This window comes from Hibiscus syriacus, unplaced genomic scaffold (assembly GCF_006381635.1).
Source record: "Hibiscus syriacus cultivar Baekdansim isolate YM2019G1 unplaced genomic scaffold, ASM638163v2 tig00110187_pilon, whole genome shotgun sequence".
NCBI classification, from domain to species: Eukaryota; Viridiplantae; Streptophyta; class Magnoliopsida; order Malvales; family Malvaceae; genus Hibiscus; species Hibiscus syriacus.
Genome location: NW_024062618.1, coordinates 3,125,459 through 3,140,060, shown reverse-complemented (window position 1 = coordinate 3,140,060; position 14,602 = coordinate 3,125,459). Strand labels below are relative to the sequence as shown.

General features: G+C 35.4%; 1 long non-coding RNA gene, 3 other non-coding genes and 1 pseudogene across 4 annotated transcripts; 1 reads left to right on the top strand and 4 right to left on the bottom strand.

Moving 5' to 3' along the window:
* Positions 1-576: 576 nt before the first annotated feature.
* LOC120217436 lies at positions 577-2,071 on the bottom strand. Its single transcript, XR_005525144.1, has 3 exons — positions 2,028-2,071; positions 1,849-1,879; positions 577-618 (listed from the first exon to the last, which is right to left on the bottom strand). It is a non-coding gene; the product is annotated as an uncharacterized LOC120217436 (long non-coding RNA).
* Positions 2,072-10,078: 8,007 nt separating this feature from the next.
* On the top strand, positions 10,079-10,152 carry TRNAV-AAC. The gene has a single exon. It is a non-coding gene; the product is annotated as a tRNA-Val (tRNA).
* Positions 10,153-10,213: 61 nt separating this feature from the next.
* TRNAD-GUC lies at positions 10,214-10,285 on the bottom strand. The gene has a single exon. It is a non-coding gene; the product is annotated as a tRNA-Asp (tRNA).
* A 1,240-nt stretch (positions 10,286-11,525) lies between these two features.
* Positions 11,526-13,258, bottom strand: LOC120217424 (annotated as a pseudogene).
* A 361-nt stretch (positions 13,259-13,619) lies between these two features.
* Positions 13,620-13,693, bottom strand: TRNAV-AAC. Its single transcript has one exon. It is a non-coding gene; the product is annotated as a tRNA-Val (tRNA).
* Positions 13,694-14,602: the final 909 nt, after the last annotated feature.

Genomic DNA, 14,602 nt, shown 5'->3' with positions numbered 1-14,602 from the left:
GTAAATTTTCTCTCTTAGTAAAAGATCTGCAGCAGCCCGGAGACGTAAGCACAATTGGCTGAACTCCGTTATCAATTTTCGGGTATTATTTTTCCGCTTTTATTTCGCATTCTCACTAATCTGGTTAAAGGGAAATTACTTGTACTCGGTTTATTTTCCTAACAAACTCCTGGCTTGGAACGGGCAAGCCATGCCCAAGATATTTTTTCTAATGTTCATGACTTCTTGGATGGCTGAATTTGTTCTATTTTAACCATACGTGCTATGCTACTACTGCTAAACTGACTACCAGCAAAGAAAGCTAAAACATCATCCATGTCGAAACTAGCAACAATATCATCTATGATCCGTGTCGGTAAAGATTGCTTCCGGTTTCTTCACATATCCCATAGGGTGTCTACTTTTTTAATATATTCCTCTAAAGTGTTCACAACTTTTTCAGACTCAAATTTAGATTTTTCTCGTCGAGGTGATTCTGATGATAAATGATCCGACACAGGCTGCTGCTTGTTGTACTTATCCACGTACTCTGGAAACAATTTTCGGAATGTAGAGCTGCCAAAAACAAAGAGAAGAAGCAGTAGTGTTCACACTGCCAGAGGTAGGACTGGTATCCATCTAAGCAAAGGACATATCCCCAATGCAAGAAGTATCCACAACCTAACAAAATTGAAGCCTAAATGATTTAAGCACAAGAAAGACATCAAGTCTCACCATTAATCAAATCAGGACTTAATCAACTTCTTAATTAATACATTTGCCTAGGAGATATCTCTCAATTTGATCCCTCCAGCTAGAAAATCTCTCAGCATTTTGAAAAAAATAAGTGCCATAACTATATTTAAAGTTAACTTTGGGCGACTAAATTTTTTTTGCTCAAAGTAATTGTCTAACCGACATTATTTTTTTAAGTACTTACACTGTAACAACAATTAAAAAATATTTGCTATTTGACATGTATCGTGGCTAAGTTTTTTTTTGAAAATTTTAATTGAACAAAACTTAATATTATTATTCTTTTTTCTTAAAAAAATTTAAATTTTTTCTAAAATATCTAATTCCAAAATCCTCATTATCGTTGTCGTTTATCTTCGACCACCACCCACGTCGTCGAACAGTCACCCATTGATCGTAAACACCAAACCTCTAAATCTTTGATTATAATTCTCTGATTATAAATGTTAATGATTCATGAACATGTCGTCGAACGTTATGTTCATTTACACTCATACTTGCTACTCTACACTATAAAATCGTGACTCTGTCATACTATTTAGCTCTACCGTCTAAACCACCTGACCGGCCTGGATCCTCAGTCCTGTCTTGGGGTACGAGCGCCACCCTGATGAACACCTCTCTGCGTCATTCCCCCATCTTGGATGCCCTCTGCTAACTCGTTTGGAGATGAAGCCTATTATACCTAAACTAAAAACCCATTATTCCTAAGCCTATCATTAATGGGATATTTTAGTTGGGATGAAATTCTCTCTCACTTCCATATATTTCAAATTCAGTGAAAGGTCTCTAAAAATAATATTTTGCAATTCAAGTAGTGTTTAAATGCGATTAATCTGCAAATTTTACAGTACTTTATAACCAATACTTTGTCATGTTCCAAAGTGTTAAACATCTTCTCTTCCTTTGATCCCCCTCCATCGATGTAGCACAAGATCAGTGTCCGTAACAAACACTGTTCCTTTTCATGTTCCAGTTACAACATCAAAACCAGTTATCAAACATACCAACGAGATCGTTATGATGAAACACCTTCTTTTGTCCTTCACAGTTAATAGCCCAATCACCAAACACTAAAAAGAGAAGAAGAAAGAGAAAGACATCAAGTTTCACCATGAAAGAGAGAAGCCCGGTGGTAAGTATGCTGCATTATTAAACAAAAAGAATTTAGCTCAAAGGGCTTACAATGCAAATACAATATCTGGCAACTGTTTTTACATTCAACACCTTGTGACAGTTATAGGTGTTTGAACAGATGGTGCAAAACAAAAAAAAAACCAAAATCCTCATACCTGGATACAGACCACATAGGGTTCCAACTTTGAGGATGAACTGAGAAAGAACATGATCAAGCCAACCTGCAAAAGGCGTTCCTTCACTCCCTTACAGCACATAATTTGAATTAGAAAAAATATAAACATTATTAACTTTTTTCATTGATGGTATGTCCAACTGGTTTCGTGGCGTACTTTGTTATCACGTCAGTCTAACACACTGAAGGTCTCCAGTTCGAGTCCGAACGAAGCCATATATTTTCGTTTTTCAGCTTTTTTTTCTTTGAAAAACAAAAAAGGACGAAGAAAAGCAGAAGCCGTTGCCGGGGATCGAACCCAGGTGGTCACCCGCGTGACAGGCGGGAATACTTACCACTATACTAGAACGACTCTGTTTTTAATACTTTGTTATTAATATTAAACAAACTATGCAACAGGTTTAATGCCTTGTGATTTCAAGGAGAGCAGAGCACTCCTATTCTTTCTTATGTCAAAATAGATTCTAGAATTTTATTTATTTATTTCATGCTTGTATATTTTTATTTTATAAACATTTAATTTAATTTTGTATTGAAATTATTGTTTATTTATATTATGTTTCAATATTTATTTATTTGCTCACAGTCCAAACATTCTAAAAAACATGCAAGTAATATACTACAAGACTCTACTTGAATTAGAATATCAATTTGACTACGTATTGGTGTTTCTTAGGAAAACTGTCCCTCAATGCTCCCTTCAAGCTTTATTCATTAGAATGTGATATGAACTGATCTTCTGATATTGTTGATAAGGACTGCTCATTTTTGCTTCTACTGTTGGAAGTTTGTAGAAAATTTTTAGTGAAATTGACATTGAAGCCTGAAAAAGGTGATTGATATTTGAACATGAAAAGTAGAGACATCAAAATGGACAGAGCTTAAAAGAGTAATTGAATAGAATAGGCCTAAAGACAACGAATAAATTTATTTCCTACAGTGTAACATGTTGGCTGGTTTTATGCACTGTTGTTTAGGCTTTCTACAGAAAATGTTACACATTAGATAATGTGTTTGAATAGTTTAAGTCAATTATTGGTAGTTCTTGTGTGAATTACCAGTTGTGGCAGGGAAAGGATTCGTTGCAAAGGACATAGTGTAACACCCCCAACTCGTATCTGAATCCGATGTGTCACCTTGATTTTTCAAACTGTTTCTTTTCATAAAATAACTAAAGAATTTCAATTTCATATTTAAATAAAACTGAATAATTTATATTAATTAAAAACATTTGGTTTTACAAAGCCTATCAGAGCATATTTAACTCAATTCCAATTGTACATGTCAACTATATTCAGTATAACAAAAATACATCATCATATTCATTTCTTCTCTGATCTGAACTTCGTAAAGGAGATGTTGACATGTCTTGCTCCTCTTAACTTCTCTTCTCGCTTTCCGGAACCTACGTGTGAAACATTCACACGCTAAGTCAAAGACTTAGTGAGGCATTAAACTTATAAAGGAAACTCTAAATACTTAAACATGTATGAACATATCATCTCATGATGTCACACAAAACATTATAACATTATATATATAATATAATGTACACATATACACATCACACATTATTTTCATCACTAACCTTATTCCACTATCAATATTATTATCGTTTTTATCTTTTAATCATATCTTCTTGTACCTAACTTTTTTTAATCAACATATGACTCATTCAAACAATACACACATCATCATATAAATCATATAATACAATTCATATCACAACAGTATATACATCACATGTAATATGTTTATTGTTATTTCTTTGTTAGCTCATGTACACATGTGAGAACTATAGATATGCGAGTACATAGAGGTTGTGCACATATACTGTCACCACAGCTCGTATAAGGTCCCACTAGGGGCATATGAATTTGTCCTGAAGGACCACGTAGAAATGTCCCGAAGGACCACTATGTCCTGAAGGACCACATAGAACCCTCGACTCTTGACATGCCAACTATACCTCTATCTCTCATGACACATAACATGGGCATTATCTTTATACTTATCACATAGTCACTTGTTCATATCACATAAGCTCACAACTTCTTATCATATCATTCACATCTTATGACTTATCTCTTGTGATCATGTAATCACTGCATTTATTTTCATATAACTCATTGTCACATAAATCACATATCACATATAAATCACATAGCTTATATTAACTTTCCAAGTCATTTCATATTACTTGTCACATATATCATATCAAATAACTTATCTTTGATATTCATATAATTACATGTTTTACTCCATTTCACACATAGTCATATGGTTTATTATCACACAACATGAATACATACGATCATATAACATATACAATAACATATATCACATATACTCATATAAACACATGTTTATACTAATGCATTCTAATGTATAAATAGACTTATCACAAGTCTTATTTCCTCTAAACATCATATACTAACTAATATGCACTCGCCTTAGCCTCACTTGCTATCAATTACTCCTATGACTTCCTTTCTTTCGATGAATCCTAACTCGGTGGCCGTTCCGGAATTTGCTTACGCTCAATATCTACATAATCATACATTTATACATATCAGAATTCCAAATGACATACTCTAATCTTTCATTTCTTAAAATAAAAGAAAAGTTCATTTTCAAGTTCCCTTTGAAGAGGTATCAGTACCCACTATAGGGTATCAGTACTACCCTAACTGGGGGTATCGATACCAAGATGTGTATCGGTACCAAAATTACATTCAATATTTCTCTGGTATCGATACCTCCTTTATGGTATCGGTACATATGGCATCGATACCCTTTGAATGCCTTTGTTATTTTTACTCTTGAGGTATCGGTACCTGATGAATGGGTACCGATACCCCTTACCCAGAAATTACTTTTTAAGCCCGAAATTTACTTCATTCTAACTCAAATCCTTCATAACTTAGCTCATTTAATACCCTTAACTCATATATACATACCCAAACCAATTCCTATGCATTTTATACATCTTTATACTCAAAATCTCATCCTCTAGATGGAAATTAAGAATCATACCAATTTATCAACATGTTCTAAATTCATTTCTAACACTTTGAATTTCTTATTTTGATTGATGACAAGTCAAATTTAACTTCCAACTTCAATTACTAACTCTTTTAAAAGATTTCACTTATAACCATCTCATCTTTAATCCTTTCTAACTTAATCATCTTAGAATTTTAAGCAATCTTAAGCTTTCCTTAAACTTTTCTATCACTCCAATAATCAAAATCAATTTTAAAACGCAAGAATTAACCAGTTTGAGACCAACTTTCCTTATCAATGGAGTCACGGGAAGAGAGGAAGAAGAAAATTCACCAAGATTCCCGAGTTTTCTCTCATTTCTCTCCATCTCCACGTGTTGATATCCTATATAAAAAGAAAAAATAAAATCCTTCCTTAGAAAAGATCATTTTACCCCTGTCTTCACTTAATATTTACTAAACAATCATCCACAAAATATTACCAATTTAGTCACTGAAATTTTCAATTCAAAATCAGACTTCAGAGTTTCAAAATTTCCATTTTAGTCACTAGACCCGATTTTGGGATATTACACATAAGGCTCATTAACTCGGCTAGTGCAGCAAAGCACCAAGCGGTGGCTATGCGATCTGGTTCTAATTGGTCGGTGTTCTACCGCTGTGCATTTGATGAGTACCAGGACACCCTCTACGCCCATCCAATCGTCAGTTTTACCAAGAATGCGATATTTTGGGCACGATTGACTTCATTTCGGGAATGCGACAGTTGTTTTCCAAAGTTGCAACATCCTGCCAAGGCAACCTCTGCCTAATCAGTTCAACACCATCACAGCGCAAGGCAAAAAAGACCCTAACCAAAACACTGGCATTTCTATCCAATGAACAATGAGCAATGGGGCATAAACATGCTAGAATTTGAGAATGCAAACTAAATCCAATTCAAAGGTTCTTTTTTACTGATTAGTAGTAATTAAAATATCCAACTGAAGAGTGGAAGAGTTTTGCACCAAACCAAAAGTAAGGTTTCACAGTTTGAATCCTCTTAATAAACACAAGCCTCACCCCCCTCCCCCAACTCATGTTGCATGGGAAGATAGTTTATGACAAAGCATTTCTCATAGGCCAGTGATGACAGCTTCCACTTCTGAAGGGTGTAGAGATGGTATGTCGGTGCTCCCTTGGCAATATCGCCATTGTTGGGAGTCACCTGTAACATTACATTGTTCAAATAACCAAGAGTTTGTCCATAAAAATAAACATATACATACGGTTCAATTTCGAACTTGCAAAGATTCAATGTAAAAAGCTTACCTTTTCTTCAATTACTTGCTTTAAAATGGACAGATCAATTGTTTTGGCTTCTTGAAGATTTAGGTCCTATACGAGAAGAAAAAATATCCATTATTACATTAATTGGAATAAAAAAAATGTGCATATACAAGAGAGTCGAAACAATGGAACTTATTATTTGGACATGGCATGTTAATCTTTATTATTTAGACATTGCTGTCAAATAAAAGGAAGATACATAACAGAAGCAGAGATACCTTGCTGAACTGCTCTTGCAAAGAGCTATCTCCACCTTCAGAGCCAATAGCTTTTGCATTGCATTGCCAAAATGTGCCAGAGGGATCTGTATAGTATCTGCAAAACAGAAATGAGAAGTAACTGAGAATAAATTTAACTCAAAGTAGACTTGGTGAATGCAGACCAATAAATTTAATCATTCACACATCCCACAAGGGCAAAAAACACCATAATGAACAAAAGACAGAAAAGTTGAAAATGAAATTCTCTTCAGCTAGGGTATCTATATGGAATGTTGGGACTTCAAATCTATGGAGGAGAAGGAAAGGAAAATAATATATCGGAAAACTAGGTGTTTGAGACAGCAATGGACAAAGAAAAAAGTGGGAACACGTAAATTTTTATCTATCTACTCTTTTGAGTTGATTTTTTAAAAATATAATTAGAAAATGGAAAGAGGAGACTGAAAGGAAGTGTTTCGTAAAAATTGGAAGCTTTGTAAACAATGACTATTCATTGCTAATGCATAGTTGCACACGTTATACTGAGTGTAGCCTCCCTTTATCACTTATCAGGAAGAGCAAAAAGCAACACAAACAAAGAAATTAAAATAGCTACAACTGTACAGAAAAGATATGCCATTGATTCTTCGTCTCCTTCACCAAATCGAAGGTCCAGATCACAAAGAGCTTGTGTTGTGGACTCAACTGTCATTGGTTCACCATATGAAAATCTGTGGTTCTGTGTGAATGTAACATATATCAACATAGAAGTTACATATCAAAGTGTAACAACAGTAATAAGTACTGTACCTGAGTCTCAACTCGTGCATGTTCAATAAGTGTACCTGCATCAGAAATCAACACACTCATAGCACATCCTATACGCTCATCAATTTCCATAATTTTCTCAACACTGCTGGGTCCCAGACAGAGGATCAAGTTCCTTTTAGGCCTGAAAAAAATTGCAATTCCACAAAATCTAACACGTGTGACACATTCTATGTGCCGGATTTGTGGCAGCTTTTAACAAGAGTGTAACTTCTAGTGCAGAAGAATTTAATAAAGTAAACAAGTGAGAAGGGAAGGAACCTTAGGGGTATGTGGTAGCATGTTGACTAATTGAAAAAAAAAATAGGCAAAATCACGTTGAGTAGAAGAGGAAACGAGGAATAAGCAACAGAGAACTCCATTGCTCATACTCTGATATTCAATTCTAGAGTAATGAAAATCAAACAACATTCACAGTTGTTTAATTGAAGAGGGTAAAAAGAGACTCCAATAAGACCATAGCTAACTTCACTTGGTTCTTCAAGGAAGTTGGCATATTTTAAAAAAAAGGCAACCTCTCATCTAACAGTTAAGCAAACAAGACACAATAAAGTAAAGAAAGCCTTTTCTTCCAATTGCAAACAAGAACAATCTTCCTTCCGGAGGAAAAGGGCAGACAGAAGAAAATTGAGAAACAACTCCGGGCCAGCGTAGCCAAAAGAAAAAGATGATGGTCCAGTCATGGTCGGCTCAAAGAGACCTTTGGATCTTAATGGATCAAGCCTGTAATCCTCCCACTGCCAAGAGAGGATGGTCTTCGCTGCTCTGTGAAACCAGCCTGACGCAGTACCCTTCACTCTAGAAGCCACGACACCCACAGTTTTCACCGAGGTACCATTGCTCAACTCCTGGCTTGGATCGGGTAGGCCATTGTAAAGCCACGTAGGATCCGACTCAATGAACCATACCCATGTCCCATCATCTTAGTGCCCCCCACTCGGGTCACAAGCATTCGTTACAAAGCTCGGCAATCCACTCTGTAGGCAACAACAAATATAAAGAACTGATACTTACTCTTGCTTACCCATGTGGGATTCTTTCTTCCGAGATGCTTTTTCTAATGTTCATGTCTTTTTCCTTAGAAGAAATGTTCATATCTTCTTGGATAGCTGAACTTGTTCTATCTTAACTATACATGCTACTACCGGTAAACTCATTATTAGTAAAGAAAGCTAATGAAAGCTTTCAATCTCAATGTTCCAGTTTTTACAAGATCGATCGAGGACTGCAAATTAACCAAGTTCATCACAAATGAAAAAGAAAAGAAGACGAAGAAAAAAAAAGAGAAACAGATTTAGATGCTTGCCAAAGGACCTCATATCCTCAACATGAGACCATACAAGAGTTTCAGATAACATATTCTGATTCCCTGCAACTCCATCTCCTTGATGTTTTGTTTTATTATGAACGGGCCAAGTCTTATACACAAACTACTTTTTGTGAGAATGAAAGAAACATCATGGATTTTACCATATTGAATAAATCTGTATGTATATAACCATTTCTATTATGGATTTAAACCATGTTCTGTATGCGCTAGTATTACATAAAAAGCTTCAATGCCTTACAGACTACGGAGCAAGAAATTCTGGAGATTCCTTTCTAGATCCTGCCTAGCCCTGTCTGGTCTGTTAAGTTTCTTCTTTTCTTCTGTGGCAGTGCATGCTCCACATTGATGGGTTGAGCTAATGAGAGGTTTCAATCTCAATGTGTAAGGCTCTTTGATACTTCTTCCCTTGAGCTCCAATGCAATGTGAAGACACTCTAACGCCCAGGAAATGCCGACTGTGCTAGGGGGTGTTGGGATGCGGTCACACCTTGTGAGAATTTTAAACTATTATATAATTTAGGTATTTTCTTTGTATTTTCTATTGATAATTTAATTTTAAATCGCCTGAAATTTTATAATTATGCATCCCTTATATTTTTAATATAAATTTCTAAGTATGCATTCATAATATAAAATCATATATCATTTTTGGTTGAGACAAGGTTCATTGTTTCTTTTATATATGAAGCCACCATTGAAAATGATTTAACAAACTCAGATGTCTGCTTGAGATTAAACTGGCAAAGTGAATATGGGAAAACATCAGCAAATGGCTTGCCTTTGCCTTTGCCAATACTGGTAAACTGATTAAAAGCAAAGAAAGCTAACGAGAGCCACTGATATTCAAATATGTAAATCATCATTCAATTTTCCTCTCACTCTTATTTTAATCACTCAACTTTCTTCTCACTCTAATTTTAATCATTCAAATTTAAAATTTTTAATTTAATAATCGAACTTTGTACATTAAAACGTTTTAATCACTTCTCAATTATTTTATTAACAAAATGCTTACATAACACTTTAACTCGAACTTTTCTCACTTAGACTTTTTAATTTTTAATTCCCACGTATTCTTTCAATTAGTACTAGAATTCGTCAAGGTTTTCAAAAGTTCACTACGACAACACCTTGTGAAAGTTATAGGTGTTTGAACAGACGGTGCAAAACAAAAACAAAAAACCAAAATCCTCATACCTGGATACAGACCACATAGGGTTCCAACTTTGAGGATGAACTGATAAAGAACATGATCAAGCCAACCTGCAAAAGGCGTTCCTTCACTCCCTAACAGCACATAATATGAATAAAAAATAAAAAATGGAAAGTACGTACAGCAGGTTTCGTGGTGTAGTTGGTTATCACGTCAGTCTAACACACTGAAGGTCTCCGGTTCGAGTCCGGGCGAAGCCATAAAATTTCGTTTTTCAGCTTTTTTCTTTGAAAAGCAAAAAAGGACGAAAAGAAGAGCCGACGCCGTTGCCGGGGATCGAACCCGGGTCACCCGCGTGACAGGCGGGAATACTTACCACTATACTACAACGACACCGTTGTGTATACTTTGTTATTTTTATTATACAAACTTTTCAACATCTTTAATGCCTTGTGATTTCAAGGAGAGCAGAGCACTCCTATTCTTTCTTATGTCAAAATAGATTTTAGAAATTTATTTCATGCTTGTATATTTTTATTTTATAAACATTTAATTTAATTTTGTATTGAAATTATTGTTTATTTATGTTATGTTTCAGTATTTATTTTTTTGGTCACAGTCCAAACATTCAAAAAGGCATGCAAGTAATATACCACAATACTCTACTTGAATTAGAATATCAATTTGACTACGTATTGGTGTTTCTTAGAAAAACTGTCCCTCAATGCTCCCTTAAAACTTCATTCATTAGAAGGTGATCTGAACTGATCTTCTGATGTTGTTGATAAGGACTGCTCATTTTTGCTTCTACTGTTGGAAGTTTGTAGAAATTTTTTAGTAAAATAGACATTGAAGCCTGAAAAAAGTGATTGATATTTGAACATGAAAAGTAGATACATCAAAATGGACAGAGATTAAAAGAGTAATTGAATAGAATAGGCCTAAAGACAGCGAATAAATTCATATACTGCAGTGTAACATGTTGGCTGGTTTTATGTACTGTTCTTTAGGCTTTCTACAGAAAATGTTACACATTAGATAATGTGCTTGAATAGTTTAAGTCAAGTACTGGTAGTTCTTGTGTGAATACCAGCTGTGGCAGGGAAAGGATTCGCTGCAAAGGACATAGGGTTCATTAACTCGGCTGGTGCAGCAAAGCACCAAGCAGTGGCTATGCGATCTGGTTCTAATTGGTCGGTGTTCTACCGCTGTGCATTTGATGCGTACCAGGACACTTTCTACCCCCATTCCAATAGTCAGTTTTACCAAGAATGCGATATTTTGGGCACGATTGACTTCATTTTCGGGAATGCGGCAGTTGTTTTCAAAAGTTGCAACATCCTGCCAAGGCAACCTCTGCCTAATCAGTTCAACACCATCACAGCGCAAGGCAAAAAAGACCCTAAACAAAACACTGGCATTTCTATCCAATGAACAATGAGCAATGGGGCATAAACATGCTAGAATTTGAGAATGCAAACTAAATCCAATTCTAAGGTTCTTTTTTTCTGATTAGTAGTAATTAAAATATCCAACTGAAGAGTGGAAGAGTTTTGCACCAAACCAAAAGTAAGGTTTCACAGTTTGAATCCTCTTAATGAACACAAGCCTCACCCCCCCTCCCCCAACTCATGTTGCATGGGAAGATAGTTTATGACAAAGCATTTCTCATAGGCCAGTGATGACAGCTTCCACTTCTGAAGGGGTGTAGAGATGGTATGTCGGTGCTCCCTTGGCAATATCGCCATTGTAGGGAGTCACCTGTAACATTACATTGTCCATGAAAATAAACATGTACATACGGTTCAATTTCGAACTTGCAAAGATTCAATGTAAAAAGCTTACCTTTTCTTCAATTACTTGCTTTAAAATGGACAGATCAATTGTTTTGGCTTCTTGAAGAGTTAGGTCCTATACGAGAAGAAAAAATATCCATTATTACATTAATTGGAATAAAAAAAAGTGCATATACAAGAGAGTCGAAACAATGGAACTTATTATTTGGACATGGCATGTTAATCTTTATTATTTAGACATTGCTGTCAAATAAAAGGAAGATACATAACAGAAGCAGAGATACCTTGCTGAACTGCTCTTGCAAAGAGCTATCTGCACCTTCAGAGCCAATAGCTTTTGCATTGCATTGCCAAAATGTGCCAGAGGGATCTGTATAGTATCTGCAAAACAGAAATTGGAAGTAACTGAGAATAAATTTAACTCAAAGTAGACTTGGTGAATGCAGACCAATAAATTTAATCATTCACACATCCCACAAGGGCAAAAAACACCATAATGAACAAAAGACAGAAAAGTTGAAAATGAAATTCTCTTCAGCTAGGGTATCTATATGGAATGTTGGGATTTCAAATCTATGGAGGAGAAGGAAAGGAAAACAATATATCGGAAAACTAGGTGTTTGAGACAGCAATGGACAAAGAAAAAAGTGGGAACACGTAAATTTTTATGTATCTACTCTTTTGAGTTGATTTTTACAAAAATATAATTAGAAAATGGAAAGAGGAGACTGAAAGGAAGTGTTTCGTAAAAATTGGAAGCTTTGTAAACAATGACTATTCATTGCTAATGCGTAGTTGCACACGTTATACTGAGTGAAGCTTCCCTTTATCACTTATCAGGAAGAGCAAAAAGCAACACAAACAAAGAAATTAAAATAGCTACAACTATACAGAAAAGATATGCCATTGATTCTTCGTCTCCTTCACCAAATCGAAGGTCCAGATCACAAAGAGCTTGTGTTGTGGACTCAACTGTCATTGGTTCACCATATGAAAATCTGTGGTTCTGTGTGAATGTAACATATATCAACATAGAAGTTACATATCAAAGTGTAACAACAGTAATAAGTATTGTACCTGAGTCTCAACTCGTGCATGTTCAACAAGTGTACCTGCATCAGCAATCAACACACTCATCAATTTCCATAATTTTCTCAACACTGCTGGGTCCCAGACAGAGGATCAAGTTCCTTTTAGGCCTGAAAAAAATTGCAATTCCACAAAATCTAACACGTGTGACACATTCTATGTGCCGGATTTGTGGCAGATTTTAACAAGAGTGTAACTTCTAGTGCAGAAGAATTTAATAAAGTAAACAAGTGAGAAGGGAAGGAACCTTAGGGGTATGTGGTAGCATGTTGACTAATTGAAAAAAAAATAGGCAAAATCACGTTGAGTAGAAGAGGAAACGAGGAATAAGCAACAAAGAACTCCATTGCTCATACTCTGATATTCAATTCTAGAGTAATGAAAATCAAACAACATTCACAGTTGTTTAATTGAAGAGGGTAAAAAGAGACTCCAATAAGACCATAGCTAACTTCACTTGGTTCTTCAAGGAAGTTGGCATCTTTTTAAAAAAAGGCAACCTCTCATCTAACAGTTAAGCAAACAAGACACAATAAAGTAAAGAAGAAAGCCTTTTCTTCCAATTGCAAACAAGAACAATGTTTATAAAATTAAAATATAAAAGCATGAAATAAAAAAATTCTAAAATCTATTTTGACACAAGAAAGCAAGGCATTAAACATGTTTCCTAGTTATTTTAATATTAATAACAAAATTTTAGCAGCGGAGCCGTTCTAGTATAGTGGTATGTATTACCGCCTGTCACTCGCGTGTCCTGGGTTCGATCCACGGCAACGGCTTTTGCTTTTCTTTTTCGTCCTTTTTTGTTTTTCAAAGAAAAAAAGCTGAAAAACGAAAAAATATGGCTTCGCCCGGACTCGAACGGGAGACCTTCAGTGTGTTAGACTGACGTGATAACCAACTACACCACGAAACCAGTTGGACATACCATCAATGAAAAAAGCTAATAATGTTTATGTTTTTCTAATTCAGATTATGTGCTGTAAGGGAGTGAAGGAACGCCTTTTGCAGGTTGGCTTGATCATGTTCTTTCTCAGTTCATCCTCAAAGTTGGAGCCCTATGTGGTCTGTATCCAGGTATGAGGATTTTGGTTTTTTTTTTTGTTTTGCACCATCTGTTCAAACACCTATAACTGTCACAAGGTGTTGTTGAATGTAAAAACAGTTGCCAAATATTGTATTTGCATTGTAAGCCCTTTGAGCTAAATTATTTTTGTTTAATAATGCAGCATACTTACCGCCAGGCTTCTCTCTTTCATGGTGAGACTTGATGTCTTTCTTGTGCTTAAATCATTTAGGCTTCAATTTTGTTAGGTTGTGGATACTTCTTGCATTGGGGATATGTCCTTTGTTTAGATGGATAACAGTCATACCTCTGGCAATGTGAACACTACTGCTGCTTCTCTTTGTTTTTGGCAGTTCTACATTCTGAAAATTGTTTCTGGAGTACGTGGATAAGTACAACAAGCAGCAGCCTGTGTCGGATCATTTATCATCAGAATCACCTCGACGAGAAAAATCTAAATTTGAGTCTGAAAAAGTTGTGAACACTTCAGAGGAATATGTTAAAAAAGTAGATACCCTAAGGGGTATGCGAAGAAACCAGAAACAATCTTTACCGACACGGATCATAGATGATATTGTTGCTAGTTTCGACATGGATGATGTTTTAGCTTTCTTTGCTGGTAGTCAGTTTAGCAGTAGTAGCGTAGCACGTATGGTTAAAATAGAACAAATTCAGCAATCCAAGATGTCATGAACATTAGAAAAAACATCTTGGAAGAAAGAATCCCACAGGGATAAGCAAGATCAGGTATTAGATTTT